This window comes from Schistocerca serialis, chromosome 4 (assembly GCF_023864345.2).
Source record: "Schistocerca serialis cubense isolate TAMUIC-IGC-003099 chromosome 4, iqSchSeri2.2, whole genome shotgun sequence".
NCBI classification, from domain to species: Eukaryota; Metazoa; Arthropoda; class Insecta; order Orthoptera; family Acrididae; genus Schistocerca; species Schistocerca serialis.
The window spans coordinates 921,159,759-921,182,063 of NC_064641.1; positions in this window are offsets into that span (position 1 = coordinate 921,159,759).

Here is a 22,305-nt window from a genome sequence, read left to right on the forward strand (position 1 = left end):
TCTTTCCAGTCCGGAATAAAACACATTAACGGTTAATGTGATGAAAGGGAATTCAGACGTATGCCAAAAATTACATTTTATCTTATCGATTTTCTTAACTTCACAATTTATTTGTTTGTGCAGTTTCTGAAGATCATTTAAGTAAATCTATTGTTCAAGTCTACCTGAGATCCTCGATGTTAATGGTCAATTATTTAATAAACTGCGAGTGGTTGGGTTCAGTAAAAAGTCACTACAGAAAGAAAGCTGCACAAGGAAACAGAAGCTGCTTACGGCATTGTGGACGTATGAAAGGGCACAACAACACCCCTTGTTGTGTACGGGCTGTTTTTCGTTAACTGACTGGCGGAGGGATGGCACTTTGAATGCGAACAGTTAGAATTTCTTATAGCGTAGTACGACTAGAACGCATTCAGAAGTATACATACGCACCTACAAACTGAATTACTATTTAGACAATCTTGACAGGAGTTTCTAAGTGAGAAGCAACTATCTAGAATAATTAGTTAATGTAGTGACTCCGTTAATACTGATGGTTCTTGCAGACGTATGCATATTAACCTACTAAATGAATTATTAGTTAGACAGTGGTTGGTTCTGAGCACTATGGGATTTAACATCTATGGTCATCAGTCCCCTAGAACTTAGAACTACTTAAACCTAACTAACCTAAGGACATCACACAACACCCAGCCATCACGAGGCAGAGAAAATCCCTGACCCCGCCGGGAATCGAACCCGGGAACCCGGGCGTGGGAAGCGAGAACGCTACCGCACGACCACGAGCTGCGGGCAGTTAGACAGTACTGACAGGAGTTTTTGAGTGATAGGCATCTACGAAAACTGATTGAATTTAGTAACTGAATTAATAGTGGTGCTTGTTGCCAAGTGAATGCCATATCTTAAGTTTACCGAGTTAATCATTCAACTTCTGCTCTGATAAACAGACTGGAGACCAAACAGGCCAATCTAAAACTTAATCTCTGGAAAATTACTAAATTATGAAAGTAATTAATTGTGGGAATAACCGGTGGAAAGCACATATTTGTATTGAATGAATGAAAATAGTGTTGTCCCATTGAGGGCAAAGGCCTTAATTGTGTTATTATCATGGCGTCACATGCGTCGCAGGTGATTCCACCCATAGGAAGGCCACAGGACGTCGAATATCTAAATTCTAGTGTCTTTCTCACAAACCCTACTGGAGGCTCAGTGTAAGACGTTCATCAATCCTACTGGCATGGAGCTGACTGACGTCGCGGTTTCAGTTCTACAGAAGGGGCTTGAGTTTGCTGCCACAGCTAAGTTCACACCGGTCGCCGTCATCATCAGCGCAATTGAACTGGTTGCGGGGCGACTACCGCCTGAAGCAGCTGAATAAGTACGTCGTGAAACTTGGCGAGCTCTGGCGAGAATAAGCCAACGGACTGGAACGTTAACAGCAGAGAAAGGATAGCTACTCCAGACCTGAGAGACTGCCATGAGATTGTTGTCTTACACGCTGACAAAGGCAACGCTACTTGACACACACAGTGGTTACGGTTACTATAAGCCACACCACAAGTTGGGAAACGGGGCCAAATTTCTAGTAGTTTACTGTCGAGTTGAGATTTTCACAAATGTTTTATTCGTATCTTACAGAAACTAGCAGTACGTCAATAAACAACCGCTAACAGCAATCAATTAATTTATAGCAATACAACAATTTTAAAAAAATTAAAAAGAAAACCACAGAAGCTAGCAGTACGGCAATAAACTACCTTATAAAACACGCCGCTAACGCCAATCAAAGTAATTTATAGCAATGCAACAATTTAAAAAAAATTAAAGATCATTAGTAAACAAGCTACTAAAGTAAATACAGAACTTTGCTAATAAAGTACGGTTAGGTAGTGAAGCTACCAACATCGCCATTAAAAAATTAAACAGGTCTCAGCAAACACACGATTAATGGCAGTAAAAGGAAGTTGCAAACTTGGAGGAATTTTAAAAAATGTTAAACAAAAGTGTCCTGGAATATCATTAGAACATAACAGATATGACGAACCCGTGTAAGGTGACCACAAATCACCCACTCAGAGATGCTCAGGCTAGAGAGAATACTGACCAATTTAAATACGCCCGTAAACACAATTGCCACTCTCAGGCTGGTCACTGCACCAACTTTTAGTCAGCGAAAACTTGTTATAAGATGGCTTAACTTGCTGACAGAATTAGAGCTAACCTCGTGCAAGGAAACATTACACCACACTGTTCTGAATGAGTGACCACGTGATCAACCAACAAGGAGCATGAATTTATTCATAACCCACGACAGAATAGCGAAACAATTAAACTGCCAAAACTACACCTCCCATCGGACGGTAACGAGAGGAGGAGGAAAGATCACTGTCTTCAATTACACCGGTGCCAGGGACAGGAAACCCGGTCGCCGGAGGCCACAAGGCAGAAGAGACGCTGGTTACACAAAATTATTACTTAAGGATTAAACCTTCCAAGAACTTAACTAGCAGTTATGCTCGAACAGGCAGTACAGGACCTCCGACGGCAAGGATCCACACATTCGACCGCGCAACCGTCTCCAGCGTACCCAACACGCCACGGTCACGCGACAACACGCTCTGTCACCGGAGTTCACGTCTTCTCTGCAACGTTGACGAGTAGTGACAACTCCTTCATGTTAGGTGTCTGCTTTTAAACTCCAGTGTTGAAACGAAGGATTTAAAGTAGTTTGTTAACGTCCCACCAAGGCGAAATGAACAGCAACTACTCGTGGGACGATTCTGTATACAACCAACACACGGGGAGCTCTTCCGTCCACTCGACCCGCTCGTTACACACATCCGACATACATAACGTGACAACTCGGTACAACCGACCACGCCTGCTTCGCGCTGGAGAGCCACACTGCCATCCCGTGTCCACCACATTCTCTGCGCGCAACGCCCTACTTCCGCGCCACCACACGAGGTTACAACCGGTCAAAGATCTCACTTCCTCCATAGTAGTTTCCCGAAAGCAAAAACGCAGATATGGATAGCAGAGGGAAAAGACAACCAAGCACCCACTTAATGACAAACAACATATCTAACAAACACGTCAGGGGAAGAAAAGGAAAAGCAATGCAATCTAGACACAAGGAGTAGCACGTGTCGATACACGGCTCACTACTGTTGTTCTTTCCCACAAGGACTACACTGAGAAGATGCAGAGCCTATTAGATGACGACTTCTGCCGGAAGATCAACAATGACTCGACAAAGGATGTGGAGAACAGGAATAGGATTCTTCTCAAGGACGCGGATTTACCAGAGGTGGTCGCCAAGAAACTGTTACCTCTAGGATTTGTACCGAAAAGTCTTTATGGACTCCGTAAAGTCCACAAAGATGGGATGCCATTGCGTTCCATTGTCAGCAATATTAGTGCCTCTACATATTTTCTGGCGAAATACCTGACGGAAAGGCTCAGAGCTTATGTGGATTAATGCCCTCATCGCATTCAGAATACTGTGGATTTTGTAAACCGCCTCCACAACTTCAGCGTGAAAGACTCAGACATCCTGGTGAATTTTAACTGCGTTTCCTTATATGATAGGATGCCTCTACGAGAGGCTACAGAGCTTATTGATCATAAATTTGACGAGAAGACCACCGACCTCCTCAGTCGTATTCTTACTTCCACGTATCTTGTGTGTAATGAAGAATATTGTGAACAAATGAAAGGGATCGCAGTGAGCAGCCCACTGTAGCCTGTGGTTACGAATTTGTACATAGAGTACTTCGAGTATATTTGAATGCACCTTCACAAAGGAATGCGGTACTAAAAGCACTAGTACACAGGGTGCGCACAATCTCAGACGCAGAGAATCTACCACCGGTAATGGAACACCACAAAACTATATTCCGAAAAAACCATCACTCAGAATGGCAGATTAGGAGAGCTCTCCGCCCAACCACAACAATACAACTTGTGGAGACGGAAATAGTTACTGTGAAAGAGGCAACTACAACTTTTATATTGCATATTGGTGCACCACGGAAAAAAAAAATCAGACGCATATCGAATCACGCAGTAAAAACTGTCTTTCGCCCTCCCAATAAAACACGAACATTGTTTTGAACCGTCAAAAATGATCTCGGTTTGCGGAAAGCCGACATATACCGGATTCCATGTCAGTGTGGAAAGGTATATATTGGACAGACAGTGCGCACCGTCGAAGATCGTTGCCGAGAACACCAGAGGCACACTCCAATGACATATGTCAACAAGTTAGTGGTCGCAGACCACAGCTTGTCCGAGACTCACGCAAAGGAGAAAGAACGTACCAGGTTCTTGGCGCAGACATCAAAACACTGGTACAGCGCTGTTAGAGAGGCCACAGAAATTCGCACCAGGGACGATCGCATTAATCGAGATTGCGGCTGTAATTTGAGCAAGTCTCGGGAGCCAGCACTGAGTTTAACTAAGAAGACTGTTAGCAAATGAATCGATCTGGTGACCATGGTGGGCAGAGTAGCTATATCAACGCCATCATAGACGCCGACGCTAGCGTCTCCGCGAGTGCTGACGCTCTGCCGCCGGCGGATACCCCGGAGGGAACGGCAGGGATATAAGACAGCCCCACACCCTCAGAAGCTCAGTTCATCAGCGTGACTGACGGTAGCGACATGTCAGACCGCTGAAATATTGTGCCCGCTGGACTCTATGTGGTGGTCACAAAGTATCCCCCACGTCCTTGGTAGTAAGTGTGAGTTATTATTGCCAAGTGTGTATGCTAAAAGACAGTTTCAGGTGCTGGACCATGCTTAAACATCTGTACTTCTTTAAAAGGTACGTTTCTATTACAAACGAACGATCATAAAATGTTGGGGCAGCGCTGTGTACCTGGCGAACAGATCTTTTGCTTCTAAGTTCTGCCTGACAGAATTTAAAATGGAAGTGTTCGAAAACAGTAAGATAATTAAGCTTTCAATAGCCTACAGCGTCTTTCAAGATCATTGTAATAATGAGGATAATGACCTGTGTTAGACGTAAATACCAAGGCACCGAACAGCGCCGACATTAGGTAACACCTGGTCCTCCGCTAAATCAGAATTAAATGTAGTCAGTTTGACCATAATCATCAGTAACTGTTATCAGTGCTAGCGAGTGGCATTAGTAACAGTCGGTTATTTTACAACACGCTGAGCATTCGTGCAAGTGTCAAAACTACAAACTAGTAATACTTTAGCTAACCACATGTTGTGCGAGTTTACACAGTCAACACCGAATTCCTCATGTGAAAGAACATGTCGAAGCAAAGTAAAAGATCTAGCAAATGGACTCAATGATAGATTAGCGAAAGGACACTTCTGTCTCAAATGAAAATCCTGTTAAGTGAGAATGTACTTTCTTTAAAATGAAATTGGCACTTCGGTGAAAGAATGGCCTAGTTAAACACTAAGACAGCGAGCAGTTCCTAACTAAAACGAACCAACCTATTAAAGGTTTGGAAAGCGATTGTCTGAAGTGTAACGCATTTCAGCTGCTCTAACGGGATGGAATATCCGATATTCATATCTACGACGCACTAAGTCACTTCAGCTCAAAATGATGTGTCCCTTGTAACACTATATGCCGCAGTAACAGGTTCATCGTATTTATAAGAAGGTTGCACACTACCTGTTTAAGCTGGGCACATGATGGTCGGTTGGTTTGGGTGACGGGACCAAAGAGCGAGGTGATCGGTCCCATCGGATTAGGGAAGGATGGGGAAGTAAGTCGGCCGTGATCTTTCAACGGAACTATCCACAATTTTCCCGAAGCGGTTTAGAGAAATCACGGAAATCTTAAATCAGGTTGTCCGGACACGAGTTTGAACCGTCGTCCTCCGGAATGCGAGTCCAGAGTGCTGACCACTACGCCACCTCGATCTGTCTGATCACACGTTTCTCGCGCTCGCTTTCTTGCGTCCGTTATTTCCCACATTTTCTGATGGAATAATTAATGTATACCGAGCCCTTTCAATAAATCAATGCACGAGTGCTGGAGTAATAACCGCACGACGCATATCGTTAGCGCTGTCGTGTGTTCTGTGGTTGTTCCCTTGGACCTGTTCTCCTGATCACAACTTTGTTGCCAGATTATTCTTCTCCAAGGTCAACATAAATTAATTCCGGACCACTGGCATTGCTTGAGGTTCATATTTTCATTTGCTATACGTGATGCTACTGTCCGCAACAGAAGGTGTAATGCGTGAACTTCGTTTCACTTGGCTATACCGTTTCAAAAATATTTCAAATTATTCTCTTTCTTTACGAAGAACAGTTTATAACAAACAAATCACAAATTAACGTTCACTCGGTAGCGATTACAAGGGTTCCATCGAAGTAATACAAATGTTCAAATGTGTGTGAAATCTTATGGGACTTAACTACTAAGGTCATCAGTCCCTAAGCTTTACACACTACTTAACGTAAATTATCCTAAGGACAAACACACACGCCTTTGCCCGAGGGAGGACTCGAACCTCCGTCGGGACCAGCCGCACAGTCCATGACTGCAGCGCCTCAGACCGCTCGGCTTATCCCGCGCGGCGAAGTAATAAAAAGCAAATACATCCACGTAAATTACTTATATCTTTGGGTCACACTTTATCGAGATAGGGATACAAAATACCAGTTTTTTCATTTAGTAGACTCTAGTGGTAGCTACAGTATTGTTCTAATCTCTCCATTTACCCACAGTAAAGTACAGGATGAGGCAGAAAAATGAACTATTTTAATTAATCTCTAAGAGTTGAATGTTATTATTGGTGACACTTAATATCAGTCACACGATACAGGCAGGACCGCCATTTGCCGAGAGGGAGCAGTGGAGAGGGTCTGGACGTGCTGTGGCTGTGAAGGCCTCTCACGAGGACGGTGGCTGTGTGTTGCTGCTGCTAGACGGGAATACCGCCGTCCATCCGGCGTTAGACGGAGTGCTTTACCGTCGGCACATGAAATCATGGTATGGGTGAAAAACATTGAAGTTACAGGAAGCGCTCTAAGCTGAAATTGCTAGGAAGGCCCAGAAGTTGTCACTGACAGGAACGGATAGAGGACGTTACTGTCGCGAGGATAATGCTCAACAGCACCACAACGGCCCTTACACAGCCAAAAAGCCACAGGTTGGTGCGCTGCCTCCTAAGTGGACATAATAGATACTTTCTTTTTTTAGGACGAGCATGAACTCGCGACCACAGCGGTATGCTGCCATCGGTGGCACATACCTCGCACCTCAACTTGAACAGTTTCCTGCCAATGAGTATTGGTTTCGGCAAGATGGTGCTACGTCTCAATGTCCGGTTTGGCAACCACATCCTTTCAAGGATTAGAGACAATTTGTGGCTTTCAAGGCCTCCCGACTTATCGATCTGTGACTATTTCTTTTGTGAGTCCCTTAAACAAAGGGTGCAAGATAGAGTTGTACACACAATTGCCGAAATGAAAGACAGCATTCACGCTGAAATCTGAATCATTCCTATAAAGTTGCTTGTACGTCCCATAAACGATTTACAGCAAAGATTGCAAGGGTCAATGTAACAATGGTGCCCATCTACGAAACATCATTTCCCAAACATGAACGGTGCGTCAAATGGCAATACGCAAGGGTTTCGTTGTTGTGACAGAGAAATATACTGTAAGACATTTTCAAACTGTTTTGCTACATCCAAATCTGCCAACTTTACTTCTACACACTGTATTTGTTAACAGTTACAGATTTCTCCCGAATACGCTTACAACCGCTACATTTCTCTCTACGCGCTTAGTACCCCGTTTACTGTAATCAATAATTCTTGAATCAGTGTCTCGATCATACACACCTCCCTACAACTATTTGTCTGCGTGCCCCGCTACAGACTTCTACGCCAGCTACTCTTATTGTTACGTTCTGTGAACGCAGCACAGGTCCGTTGCTAGGCAATGTTCTTTTGAACTGGTCAACCCAGCTGCTCTAGCCGCATTTAGAAGAAGTTTCGCTGCTATACATCGGCGTCCTTTTACAACCTGGGGGACACCGGGTGCCTACTAATGGAGGTAAAGAACATACTTCTTCTCTGTTATACCTTATATATCCAGTATGCCGTCCTTTTCACGCTGAAAGGTGTGGATTATGGAAGGTCGTGAAGTAGCTGAAAATGAAAGCTCACTTTGGTGTATAAAAATGTACAAAAAGCAATAAATTACAATTCTAGTGTCCGATACCACCCGTCGGCTTTGACCAATGACGTAATGTGTGCTGTTATTTTGTTTGTGCCGCGTATTGCTGTCAATCAACGTTAAACGATTTCTCTCGATTACCTCGTTTAGCGCGTATATTAAAAATTCGATGTAGATTGTTTTGTTTTGATCTCGTAATTTTTTTTCGGCATCTTTTGTTGATGAAAGTAGTCGTGATTTATAAGTAGTCGTGATTTATACGGTCTTGATTTCTCACGCTGTTTGTTATGGATGAGTCAGTTGTTTTTACTGCGCTAATTCTACTTCAGAAAATGAGTGACCGTAAATCAACTATAAACTGTTTTCAATCATTGGGCGTCATTGTGGGGTAAGAGAAGGATTTCAGTGTTGCAAGACCATTTAGATGAATACTTTTGAAGGAAGAGTATTCCTAAAGGTTATTGTTAATTTTTGCATTTATGAAAGTAGTCAGAAAAAGGTACAGGCCTCGTTTTGTTAGTTAGATGTTGGTGGGTCTGATACTTTTTTCTTGTTTTACGTTGCGTTTTTTATGTTACTGTATTGTGCGAGTGCTACTTTTTTGGTTTCTCTCGAGGGAGGTTTTTCTGTCGCTTTAATATTTTCTGGTTACAATGGTGGACCGAAGGGTATTGCTGGGTCTTTGCCGGAGGGCTTATGTGATTGACTCGTGGTTTCATTTTTTTCATTATTTTAAAATTTTGCGTCTGATTGAGGGCGGGAAGAACTGATTTGAGTGGTGCCTCATTCGTGCCTGGAGTTTGTGTTTCTTATTATTTTTTCATCAGGTTTTCTGGATTTTGTTTCTTTCGTTACAGTTTGACCTTCTGAGATTATTATTTCTTGTTACCTCCTTATTTCATTCTTGTCAGGCTCGGTCTTTTACTCTTTTGGAAGTTCACATGCGGTAAGTTTCTATTTATGTAGCCACTTTTATGTTTTCCTTTTCGATGTTTTTGTTACACTTGCCTTATTTTTAATGTGACTCCTAGTGTATCGACTTTACTGAGTGTTATTTGGAGCTACTGCAGCTGGTGTGACTTTCGTGTAGAATAGTTATCGGTTGCCAGGTTTGGTCTTTTTGCGTTTTATTTCTTTGCGTGTGCAGTGATGTGTGCAAAGTCTAGTCGTATTCTGTAGTTCACAAACAAGATCATTTTTTACGCACGTTTCTGATATAAGATTTTTGTACAGATAGTAATATTGGAATTGGTAACTAGAAATGATCTCCTACATAGGTTGCTTCTACTTACCGATTCCAACTATTCGACAGTTCATTATTTAGATCGTTTTTGCAGTACGTGTGGAAAATATAATAGAACAAGCTCTGCTAACGTTATACTACGCCGTCCACATCGCTGGCAACAGGTTTTACACAACGCTGTTCTATTATATTATATAATATATGCACTAGTAATTGCTCTCGTGTTCTTCTTTATTTCAGCCATCTTCAACTCTTTTAAATGAAATTCGCGCGTAAATAGTAGTCGCGTTAAATGTATTATTTTATGGCGTGCTAAATTCGTTTGTTTACGAGTATAATCCGTTCCATTCATGGATTATCCATTGCAGCATCTTTGCCTTACGTATGATGTCATTGGTCAAAGCCGACGCGTGCTATCGGACACTAGAATTTATCCGAAGAAAAATGTACAAAAAGCAAAAAATTACAAAAGAATTGTTTGGGTACAGTAAAGAATTAGGATTCGTTTCTCTGACACATGGTCAATATTGGTGGTTGGTTGACGCGCTTTTTTTCGTGACGGTTCTAAACAGTTTACCATTAATTACTTTTGTTTCAAAATTGTGTTTCGTTATGAAACTAACTTGACTGAAAGTCTGTTCGATTAGCTCCTCCAGCCTACACTGGGAAATGTTTGTCTTTTGGTGTTTAATATATCAATCATGTATAAAGTGAGATAATCAATGTTCCCTCGAATAATGATACACTCCTGGAAATGGAAAAAAGAACACATTGACACCGGTGTGTCAGACCCACCATACTTGCTCCGGACACTGCGAGAGGGCTGTACAAGCAATGATCACACACACGGCACAGCGGACACACCAGGAACCGCGGTGTTGGCCGTCGAATGGCGCTAGCTGCGCAGCATTTGTGCACCGCCGCCGTCAGTGTCAGCCAGTTTGCCGTGGCATACGGAGCTCCATCGCAGTCTTTAACACTGGTAGCATGCCGCGACAGCGTGGACGTGAACCGTATGTGCAATTGACGGACTTTGAGCGAGGGCGTATAGTGGGCATGCGGGAGGCCGGGTGGACGTACCGCCGAATTGCTCAACACGTGGGGCGTGAGGTCTCCACAGTACATCGATGTTGTCGCCAGTGGTCGGCGGAAGGTGCACGTGCCCGTCGACCTGGGACCGGACCGCAGCGACGCACGGATGCACGCCGAGACCGTAGGATCCTACGCAGTGCCGTAGGGGACCGCACCGCCACTTCCCAGCAAATTAGGGACACTGTTGCTCCTGGGGTATCGGCGAGGACCATTCGCAACCGTCTCCATGAAGCTGGGCTACGGTCCCGCACACCGTTAGGCCGTCTTCCGCTCACGCCCCAACATTGTGCAGCCCGCCTCTAGTGGTGTCTCGACAGGCGTGAATGGAGGGACGAATGGAGACGTGTCGTCTTCAGCGATGAGAGTCGCTTCTGCCTTGGTGCCAATGATGGTCGTATGCGTGTTTGGCGACGTGCAGATGAGCGCCACAATCAGGACTGCATACGACCGAGGCACACAGGGCCAACACCCGGCATCATGGTGTGGGGAGCGATCTCCTACACTGGCCGTACACCACTGGTGATCGTCGAGGGGACACTGAATAGTGCACGGTACATCCAAACCGTCATCGAACCCATCGTTCTACCATTCCTAGACCGGCAAGGGAATTTGCTGTTCCAACAGGACAATGCACGTCCGCACGTATCCCGTGCCACCCAACGTGCTCTAGAAGGTGTAAGTCAACTACCCTGGCCAGCAAGATCTCCGGATCTGTCCCCCATTGAGCATGTTTGGGACTGGATGAAGCGTCGTCTCACGCGGTCTGCACGTCCAGCACGAACGCTGGTCCAACTGAGGCGCCAGGTGGAAATGGCATGGCAAGCCGTTCCACAGAACTACATCCAGCATCTCTACGATCGTCTCCATGGGAGAATAGCAGCCTGCATTGCTGCGAAAGGTGGATATACACTGTACTAGTGCCGACATTGTGCATGCTCTGTTGCCTGTGTCTATGTGCCTGTGGTTCTGTCAGTGTGATCATGTGATGTATCTGACCCCAGGAATGTGTCAATAAAGTTTTCCCTTCCTGGGACAATGAATTCACGGTGTTCTTATTTCAGTTTCCAGGAGTGTATATGTGAAACAGGCCGATTAAACGTCATGCCTAAGATTAGGCAAGTCTAACTATATAGCTTATGGTCCTCTTCGTCGTTCATAAACTAATCTATTAGGTCTACAACTTTGCTTTCGCCACTTGCAATAGATGGCAGCAGCGGAAAGTGGTGGTGCAGGTGGCAGCTAGTAAGTGTCACAAAATAAGCTGATGCATCTGTGAGCATAGCGCCATCAGAATATTTGTCTGTTTGTGATGGCAACATAATGTTAATCTCGACGGAATATATCAACTTCCATGCGCAGTTCTAGTCGCCTGCTAGAAGTATTAATTTTCTGCGTTAACATAAAGATATGTGCGGCAGAGGCTCATCAAATGCTGGGTAAGATTTATGGTGAGTTACCTATTAGTGAAATAACTTGCAGAGAATCTGTGCTTCAGCAACAGTGATTTTGACATCGAATACCGGAGCGGTGGTGGAAGAGAAAAGATTTTCGTAGCTATTGGAACAGACGGAAACAATCACATGAGATAGTTCTCGAAAGCAATTGATGCATTTGAGCCCAGTCCTGGAAGACACATGGCCACAATACAGTGACAGTCACGAAAATGTGATTTTTCAGCATGACTGCGCCACGGTTTGATGATGCCAAGTTAAGAAATGATGAAAATACAGAACAATAATGTAAAACTATTTTGGCAAATAGACTTAACGAAGCCAAAGTTTGCGTAGGAGAGGTTACTGAAGAAAGATGGAAACGGTCAGTGAGACTGCTGTAACTATGCAGGCTAGAAAGAAGCAGTCGAGATCCCAGGTCTGGTTTCATGAAGATTGTAGGATGAAGATAGAAGGCAGAAGAAAGGAATGAGGCAATGAAAAGAATGCTGGAGAGGAGAACAAGAATTACTGTAAAAGAATACCAGGAAAAGAGAAGTACATAAAGAACATAGGAGGAAAAAGAGAGAATTTGAAAAACGGTGGACTGATGAGTTAGAAGAGAGAAAGACTTCTCAGAATATAAGGAAATTATATAAGTGGATGAAAGATATAAAGAAACGATCCGAACTCAGAGCAGTTATCTGTAACTGGAGGAAATCTAATTAGAGGAAAAAGATCAAATTTATTCAGATGGGTGGAGTATTCTAGTGTACTGAATACAGAAAAGGAAAACGAAGGTGAGGTTGATGATAGTATCGTAGAGGAGCTGCAACAAGAAGTAAACAAAGGAGAAGAGTATCAGGTATCAGCCGATGGACCTACACTGAAGAAATTAACGGTAGTATCAAGACTCTTAAAAACAATAAAGCTCCGGGAGAAGACAATACTACAACATAAATGAGAACATATGGCGGAGAAAAACTAATAAGGGTTTTTTATGAGATTATAGTGGAAAGAAATTATGGCTGAACAGTGGAATACAGTAATAAAAATATGGCTGAGCAGTGGAATACAGTAATACTCTACCCTATGCAGAAGAAACACAACAAAGCCGACCGTGCGAGTTATAGAGAAATTACAATTTTGGATATAGTACGTAATGTATAAGGAAAAATCATGGTTGGCCCTCTAACAATGTATGTATGAGAGTATCTAAGAGACTAACTGTGTGGTTTCAGAACTAATAGATCAACTATAGATAAGATTTTTAATATCATGCCGATCCTTGAAAGATTTTATGAGCATAACATCGATGTCTACCAGCTGTTCATTTATTTCAAACAAGCTTATGATAAAATCAAAAGGGATGAACTCTCGAATGCAATGCAAGAGGCAGGCGTACCCAACGAACTGGGAAGACTAGTTCAAGTGACTTGAGAAAAATAGTATCTAAAGCAAAGATTGAGGGAGCATTATCAAAGGCATTTGAAGTTAACCGAGGACTGCGGCATGGTAATGTGCTCTCCACTATTCTGTTCAATGTCGCCTTGGACAGGGTAATACGAAAGACACAAAGTGGCAACACTGGGGTACCAGTATTTAATAGAGGGACGTAACGATCTTGAATACACTGAAAAACGGTGGATTGATGAGTTAGAAGAGAGAAAGACTGCTCAGGAAATAAGGAAAATATATATGCTGGTGAAAGATATAAATAACGGATCCGAACTCAGAGAAGTTACACTGAACAGCCAAAGAAATCGGTACACCTGCGTAAAATCGTGAAGGGCTCCCACCAAGTGCTGCAACACGACGTGGCATGGACTTGACTAATGCCTTAAGTAGTGCCGGATGGAACTGACACCATGGATCCTGCAGGGCTGCCCATATATCCGTAATAGTACGAGGAGGTGGAGATCTCTTCTGAACAGTACGTTACAAAGCATCCCAGATATGCTCAATAATGATCATATCTGGAGATTCTGGTGGCCAGCAGAAGTGCTTAAACTCAGAAGAGCGCTCCTAGAGCCAAGGCACTCTGTTGCAATTCTGGACGTTCGGGGTGACGCATTGTCCTGATCAAATTGCCCAAGACCGTCGGAATGCACAATGGACATGAATGGATGCAGGTGTTCAGACAGGATGCTTTGTCACCTGTGAGAGTCGTATCTACAAGTATCAGGCACGAATACAGAGCTGCACACTCTCCACGCCATTACAGAGCCTCCAACAGCTTGAGCAGACCACTGCTAACATGCAGAGTCCATGGATTCATGAGGTCACCTCCATACCCGTACACGTCCATCCGCTCGATACAATTTGCAACGAGACTCATGCGATCAGGCAAAGTGTTTCCAGTCATCAACAGTCCGATTCCGGTGCTGAATGGCACAGGCGATGCGTAAAACTTTCATCAAGGGTACAGATTGGGCCTTTCGCTCCGAAAGTCCATAATCGATGATGTTTCGTTGAATGGTTCGTACGCTGACACTTGTTGATGGCCCAGCAATGAAATCTGCAGCAATTTGTGAAAGGGTTGCACATCTGTCATACTGAACGACTCTCTTCAGTCGTCGTTCGTCCCGTTCTTGCAGGATCTTCGCCCCCCCCCCCCCCCCCCCGGCCCCTGCCCCGCAGTGATATAGGAGATTTGATATTTTACGGGATTCCTGTATACACGGTATGCTCGTGAAATTGTCGTACAGAATAATCCCCATTTCGTCGCTACCTCGGAGATGCTGCGTCCTATCCCTTTTGCACCGAGTATAACACCACGTTAAAACTCTCTTAAAACTTGATAGTCGGCAATTCTAACAGCATCGACCGATCTAACAATTACGCCAGACACATTTTGTCTTATATAGGCGTTTCCGACGGCAGCGCCGAATTCTGCCTGTTTACATATCTCTGTAATTGAATATGTATGCCTATACCAGGTTTTCTGTTGTTGCAGTGTATAATATTTTGTTATCCAGGAGGAAATGGGACCTGGGAGAAAAGGTAAAGAAATTAAAAAGATATGGAGCGGAGATGTGACTGACAATTAATCAGTCAAAGACCAAGTGTATGTTAACATCTAGGAAAAGGAATGGTGAAGGAGAAAGAAGCATGACTTTGAATGGCGAGGAATATGAGCACTGTGAGAGCTTCAAATATCTTGGGCCACTGATAACTGAGAATAATGATATGAGAAAAGAAATGCGTACATGAATTGCAACTGGTAACAGGAGTTACTTTGGATGGATTAAAGTGTTAAAAGAAAGAAGTCTTTGTAGGAATCTGAAGCTGACTGTGTATCCTAGAGCAGTGAGACCTGTAGTGATGTATGTTTCGGAGACTTGGACGACAAGGCAAAATGGTGAGGAGTTGTTGCATGGATAGGAAAGGAAATACTTAAAAAAACTTTTACGGACCAATTGATGATAGGGGAGCTTTGGCTAATCGGAAATAATGAGATCAGATAGGTGTATAACAAAGCAGGTATCGTGAACAAATAAAGAGTAATAGACTGCGTTAGTTCGGACGTATACAAAGACTGATGGAGAACAGCACAGCCAAGATAGTTTTCAAAGGAAAACCAGGGGGACGCCGTATAAGAGGCAGACTAAGAACCACATGGATAGACGACGTGGAGGAGGAATTGAGAAGAATGGGAGTCAGAAGATGGAGAGTCGAGGCACCCAGCAGAGTAGATTGGGCGTAGATTGTCGAGGACGCCAAGGCCCTACATGGGCTGTAGCGACAAGGAGTAAGTAAGTAAATGAGATCTATGGTGACATACTTATTAGTGAAAGTACTTGTAGGGAATGGTTACAGCGCTTCAAGAACGGTGATTTTGACGTCGGAAACAGGCAGGGTCGTAGAAGTGGGAAGCTTTTTAAAGCGACTGACACCGAGTGGAAACAATGACAGGAGATACGTGTGGCAATCAATTGACACGTTTGAGCCGAACACTGAAGAGCAGATGGTCACAGTACAGCACCAAACTTGAAACGCTCAGTTTGCAGCATGACTGTGCTCGACCGACTTATTGTCGCAAAACGCGTCAAAACTACCCGGAAACCTTGAAATGGGAAGTGATATCCCACTCGTCGTGTTTTGCAGACATTGCTCCCTCTGATTACCACCTTTCTTGGGAAATTACTCAAGGCCTGGCTGACCAGTGCTTCCGGTCTTATGAGCAAGTGCAAGATAAGGTCGATCCATGGATCTCCAGAAACGACGCCAAGTTCTTCCGCCGCGGGATTCCTTTGCTACCCGAAAGACGGGAGAATGTGGTAGCCCGCGACGACCCCTTCGAATCGTCAGTTTTTATAAGCTTTCCGTAATAAAGTCACGAACATCGAGAAAAAACATAGGAAGCTAAGTTGTAGTAACATTTAAATAGCCTCTCGTACATCTGTCACCCTTTTCCTTTGTAACTACCTGCATGTGGAAAATTATTATTATTATTCTCGTATTTTCAAGAGACGGATTTTATAGTTCAATGTCATTAAGTGCTCAGTAGTAAAGGCACAAACGATTTGGCAATGTGACGAGATCTGACATTTTAAAAAGCTTCTAGAAAGAAATTTTTGGTTACAGTTGCATAATTTCTTGAACAGCACATGGTTGGCTGTTCTTGAGATCTGTAAGCGTACCTGGCGCTGTACAAACATCAGCACGCTGCCAAGGCATTTACTAGCGCCACGGAGCACTGAACTGTGTACAGTGACATCTTCTGGCGAAAACGTCGTTAATAATGCTGCACACAGTTCAGAGACATATCACGCTAGTAGAAAGCTTTCCTGTGTGCTGCTGTTCGTACGGAATCGGTTATCATTGCTACAGCTGTCAAACCCGACCAGTGACGGAATACTCATGAAATTATATGACTTTATCCCGACACATATGTGTTTAACGAGTTTAACATTATTCTGAAAGTGCCTACAAAGAGGAAACATCGTGTTATACAAAGTAAAACTAAAACAGATATAAAAAAACAACCAAAGGAGGGAATCAATTTCTTTCAAGAAGTTTACCATTGGCGAGGAACCTGTTGCAAATAAAAGCTATTAAATGAGAGTGTAGCCTAATCGGATTTTGAGCTTTATTTTTTTAAATATTGTTGTTTGTTACCTTCTAGTGTGTCAGTGAGCATAGAGCGCTATTTGTCACTTATCGATTAATATCTAATTGCTTTGTATATCTTCAGTACTACATTACATTACGAAAATATGATGTGATATTGTAGTTCATTTCCTTTTATGTTTCAGTCATGCTGAGCTATGGTCCTTCACGTTACCATTCTCTCATTTTTGTACGTATCCCAGTATTCTGTTTCTTACAGCAACTTTGTAAGTCAACTGAAGCTTACGTATACCTTTTGCTTCTCTCGCTGGTGTGGTACTGATTCCATCTCATTGATCTCCTAACGACTATCTTGCTGCGGTACCATTTGCTGCTACTTGCATCCCCCTAGTGCAATAAATTTGGTATTTAATTTAGGTCACGACTCTTCTCGATTCTGGTTCCTGTTTAGGTGCGTATTGATAAAAATATCAATACAGAGCCTGTTTCTGACGCATATATATTACCGTGGAAAGTCTTCAAACCTTTTGCACGTATTATGCTAAATTTTCTCCACAAATTTAACGTTAAGAATTCCTATCAAGAGAAGCAAATGAGATTCTGGTAAAAATTAATGTAATAGCCATATATTCTACAATTTGGTAATGATAGCAACGCTGTATAGAAGTTTAGTGCGGAACAACCCATACTCACCAATACTGCTGTAATTATTTCTAGCTCACTGTTCATTTTATTTTTTTCAGAGCAATTCCCAGAAAATTAACAAAATAATGGTGAAAGTTGTAACGAAAGGTGATGAGGCCAATAGCATCCGCGTATCCAAGGGAACGATGCCGTAAAGTTGATGATTTGGACTCTGGTTGCGCGTGAGTCGGCAGAAGTGATGCAGCTCTAATTTCTCTGAGCTGCGGAGAGTCGAACCCAGGAATAGCCGGCACAGGACAGGAGCCGTCTACGCCGCCTCCCTGGACAGCGCGTGCGAAGCCGCCGACACCATTAACACCCGTGACGACTGCCACGATATAAGCAAAATATGTGTCACCACTAGGTGTTTCTGGTGCTGTAATAAAACAGCGGCAACTGCACACCAAGATATAATGCACAGCGCTGTCACCATGAATAAAACTAAAAATATCTGGTGGACCGAAATGACCTCCTGGGACAGGTTGCACAGTGCGGCGTAGACTCTCCTCAGCTGGCGGTAGCGGTCCGCAAGTGGTCGCCGCTGGCATCTCACTCGGGCTGTAGCTCTCAGACACTGGTTGAGCTGGCTACGTCACTCCTCACAAGAAGAACGAGCCCCACATACCTGGTAACAGTGGTAAGTGCAATACCACTTAAGAACAGTGGTGACATATATGTCCACTTCATCTCGTTCCTTGGACATTTCAACGGCACAGGAGCTACACGTTGCGCGACAGAGCCTGCATACACCACTTTGCAGGAGATCCTCACTGCCGCAGTGGAGAATTGGCGCGACCCCATGATGCCACTGCCCCGATAAGACAACAGACTGCCCATCCTCTGGTACTTGTAGGTGTTTTGAAACAGGTCTGCGGCGATCGATATCGCCGTGGTGGCGTAGTATGTCGTCATATAGCCTACCAACCACACGAAGGTATTGGAGTCCTTTTTTCTTGCGTTCACAGCTTGCAACGAGTCCTCCACATGTGCTGTTTTTGCGGGGTTCATGACGAGAACATCATCTGCGTACAATGTACCAGCACGTGTTCTCCGTAGCTCACACATCTCAATGTTGGCTGTGAACAGCGTCAACCCGAAAACCCTGCAGATGGCGTGGTGTCGCCTATTCGTCATTTCAACATCGGATAGCACTCCAGGATGCCTAAGTTACCTTTGCTGAAAGAAAAAAGTTCCCCAGTTATGGTAAGCAAGATGCTTGCATTACAAAGAGATTTAATCTAAAATTAACGACATACGACTGATTAACAGAGTAAACTCAGACTTAAGACAGCACTTCCTACATAAATGAGTCCACAAATCAATAGGAGAACAATGCAGTCAACATAGCCATGATTAAAAATCTCCTTCATAGTCAATATTTTCCGGCATCTGAAATCGATACAAAGGTACGACCATTGTAGCAAAACAAAACTTGACCATCCAGTACAGTTGCTGCATCTTACAGACAGCAAATAGTAAAAATTGAGAACTTGAATCACTCACGTATAAGTTCTTGTGTAGACCTACATTCAACAAAGTCAGTAAGACTGAGCTTGCCGTAATATATTTATTAAATACTACAAGTATTATTATTGTTACCCAAAAACCACCTATCAAACTCATTGCAAAGTTTACTGATGCGAGTATCATTAAGGAGTCTTGCTTACATCTCAGACAGAGTTAAAAAGATTTCAAAATTTTGGTTAAAGTAAGAAAATAAATGAAAATAAATAATACAGTAAATACAGTGAGTTAAGATAATGTATTGGATCATAATCGGAACCATTACAGGCTGCGCACTAAACTAGCTGGAATGGGAAATGGTTGTTGCCACTTGAAGGAATAGTGTCGACAAGCAAACCTACATCATCTGGACAAATGGAAATTCGTATTCCGTGTCCCCTATACATGAGTTTAGTATCTCAAATTTTATCGGAAGCTTTTCTGCCAATATAGTATTTCAGTAAACTGATCTTCTTTGTTATCGTATTCCTCGTTAGTGTAATGCTGCCTTTATTTTATTTGCCTTCCATTTAGGTGTAGCATTTTAATAAAAGTTTTGTCGTGTAAACTCTAGTAGTAGCCATAGTTTTCTTCTGTTTTTTGGTAATTAAGTTAGATCTAAAAAGTTTATTTTATTATGGTGTTCATCCTCGATTGTACATACATTTTTTTGTGAAATAAGATAATGGAGTAACAATATGGGAAGATCAGATTGCTGCTCATCACACAGGCGAGGCATTCATCTGCAGACAGGCACAACGAAAAAACAGCTTAAATCCTGAGTTTCAAGACAAAGTCCTTCTTCAGAAATAGAAAACACACATGTATACAGACAAGCGCAGTCCACACAGACATGGCCATTGTCTCTGGACACTAGGACCTGACTCATGCTATGTCGTGCTCCGGCGCATAAGGACAGTGGTTATGTCTGTGTGAGTTGTGCGCATGTGAATGCGTGTGTGTTACTTATTTCTGAAGAGGAATTTTGCTCTAAGGCTCATTTCTGTAACAGTCTGTTTGATATAGCCTGTATGTGACTCAATGGCTACTCACGTGGTGAGCAGCAATCTATCCTTTCCATATTGCTTATTTTATTGGATAATTTGTTCGATTCAGTGGAATTTAACTATTTATTTTTCTGATCGGCCTTGTAATGGTAGGTGTTATCTGCATACCTGTACAAGAAAGAAATATCATTAAACAATGTGAGATGGTGTAAGGAAATTAGATCTCAGTGTGGTGTAGTAAAATACTAGCTAGTGTACCAACAAGGTAGTTTCCCTTTACTAAACCGTATCCTAGTACATATAGTTCAATGGTCTCATCAACTGCTCTGTTGGTGAACATCTTCATTACATTTAAGAAATTGTTTTAAAAGATGTAGAATGTCGATGACTATAATTTTTTGTATCATTTCACTCAAACTATTCACTGTATACTGACTTCTGCATATACAGTCTTGAGTAAGTATATACACTGTCTTGTTTCTTTTTTAGTCAGATTGCAGAGGTCTTATGCAGCTTATTACTAGATTAATAGGGCTGCTACCTATATGAATTTTTGGTAGTGACTGCAATGTATTTGCGGATGGGTTCATTATGGAGCAATATGTATTCTTCTCTTTTGTGAAATAACTGTTGAAAACTATTTAGAGACTTTTAATTTTTTATACAAATGAAACTCGAAGATTCTTTTTCTACAGACCGTCTTCAACATGACTTCTACTGTATTCCCTTGTCAGTTACTATTGCGTTGTTTATTTTCTCACAAATGGTACTGATGGTTTACATATTGGGGAAAGTCTCAGATATTATCAATGTTCATGTCAAAAGTCCAAGTTGAGAATAAGCATCAGAATACGCAACAGAAGACAAGCTTGTCTTTCTATGGAACAACCCTGTAAATTCACACATTCAGGAGTGTATAAGTTAAAATGCGGTTGCCGTGAAATAACAACCATAGGACTAACAGGAATATTTCAAAACACTATTCATGGAAATTGCGAACTTCATTAACATGAAACTGTCTTCACTTAGTTCACACTTAAAACTACAGAAACCCATTCGGTCACGTAACACGATGCCTGGCAGGCCCAGCGACTGCTGAAAAACCGTAGGCAAGGAAATATTTTAGATGAAAACATGAAGTTTTACATATCTGGCGAAACATATTGCGTTGCTTTCAACAGAGAGACGGAGTTAAAAAACAAAAAAATGCATCGAAAATTTCACGAATTCTCTTACAAATGTCTACTGTTGAAGTACATTCCTTTGTAAGATATTCTGTTAACAAAGATAATGTAATGTACAAATGATTAGGTATAAACTGTGATAAATAGCCGGCCGGTGTGACCGAGCGGTTCTAGGCGCTTCAGTCTGGAACCGCGGGATCGCTACGGTCGCAGGTTCGAATCCTGCCTCGGGCATGGATGTATGTGATGTCCTTAGGTTAGTCACGTTTAAGTAGTTCAAAGTTCAAGGGGACTGATGACCTCAGATAGGTCAGGAGTCCACTACACGCAACAAGCGGCTACACGGGTATCAGGGATTGTGTGGCGTGGGCTGGGCGGTTTTTTTAGGTTAGATGGCCTTGGGCAAGTACAGAAAGGGCAACAGCCTCAACGGGTGCGGGGCAAAGTCAGGACATGCGGGGACCAAGCAGCAATCGGTATTGTAATTGTCAACTGTCGAAGCTGCGTTGGTAAAGTACCGGAACTTCAAGCGCTGATAGAAAGCACCGAAGCTGAAATCGTTATAGGTACAGAAAGCTGGCTGAAGCCAGAGATAAATTCTGCCGAAATTTTTACAAAGGTACAGACGGTGTTTAGAAAGGATAGATTGCATGCAACCGGTGGTGGGGTGTCCGTCGCTGTTAGTAGTAGTTTATCCTGTAGTGAAGTAGAAGTGGATAGTTCCTGTGAATTATTATGCGTGGAGGTTACACTCAACAACCAAGCTGGGTTCATAATTGGCTCCTTTTACCGACCTTCCGACTCAGCAGCATTAGTGGCAGAACAACTGAGAGAAAATTTGGAATACATTTCACATAAATTTTCTCAGCATGTTATAGTCTTAGGTAGAGATTTCCGTTTACCAGA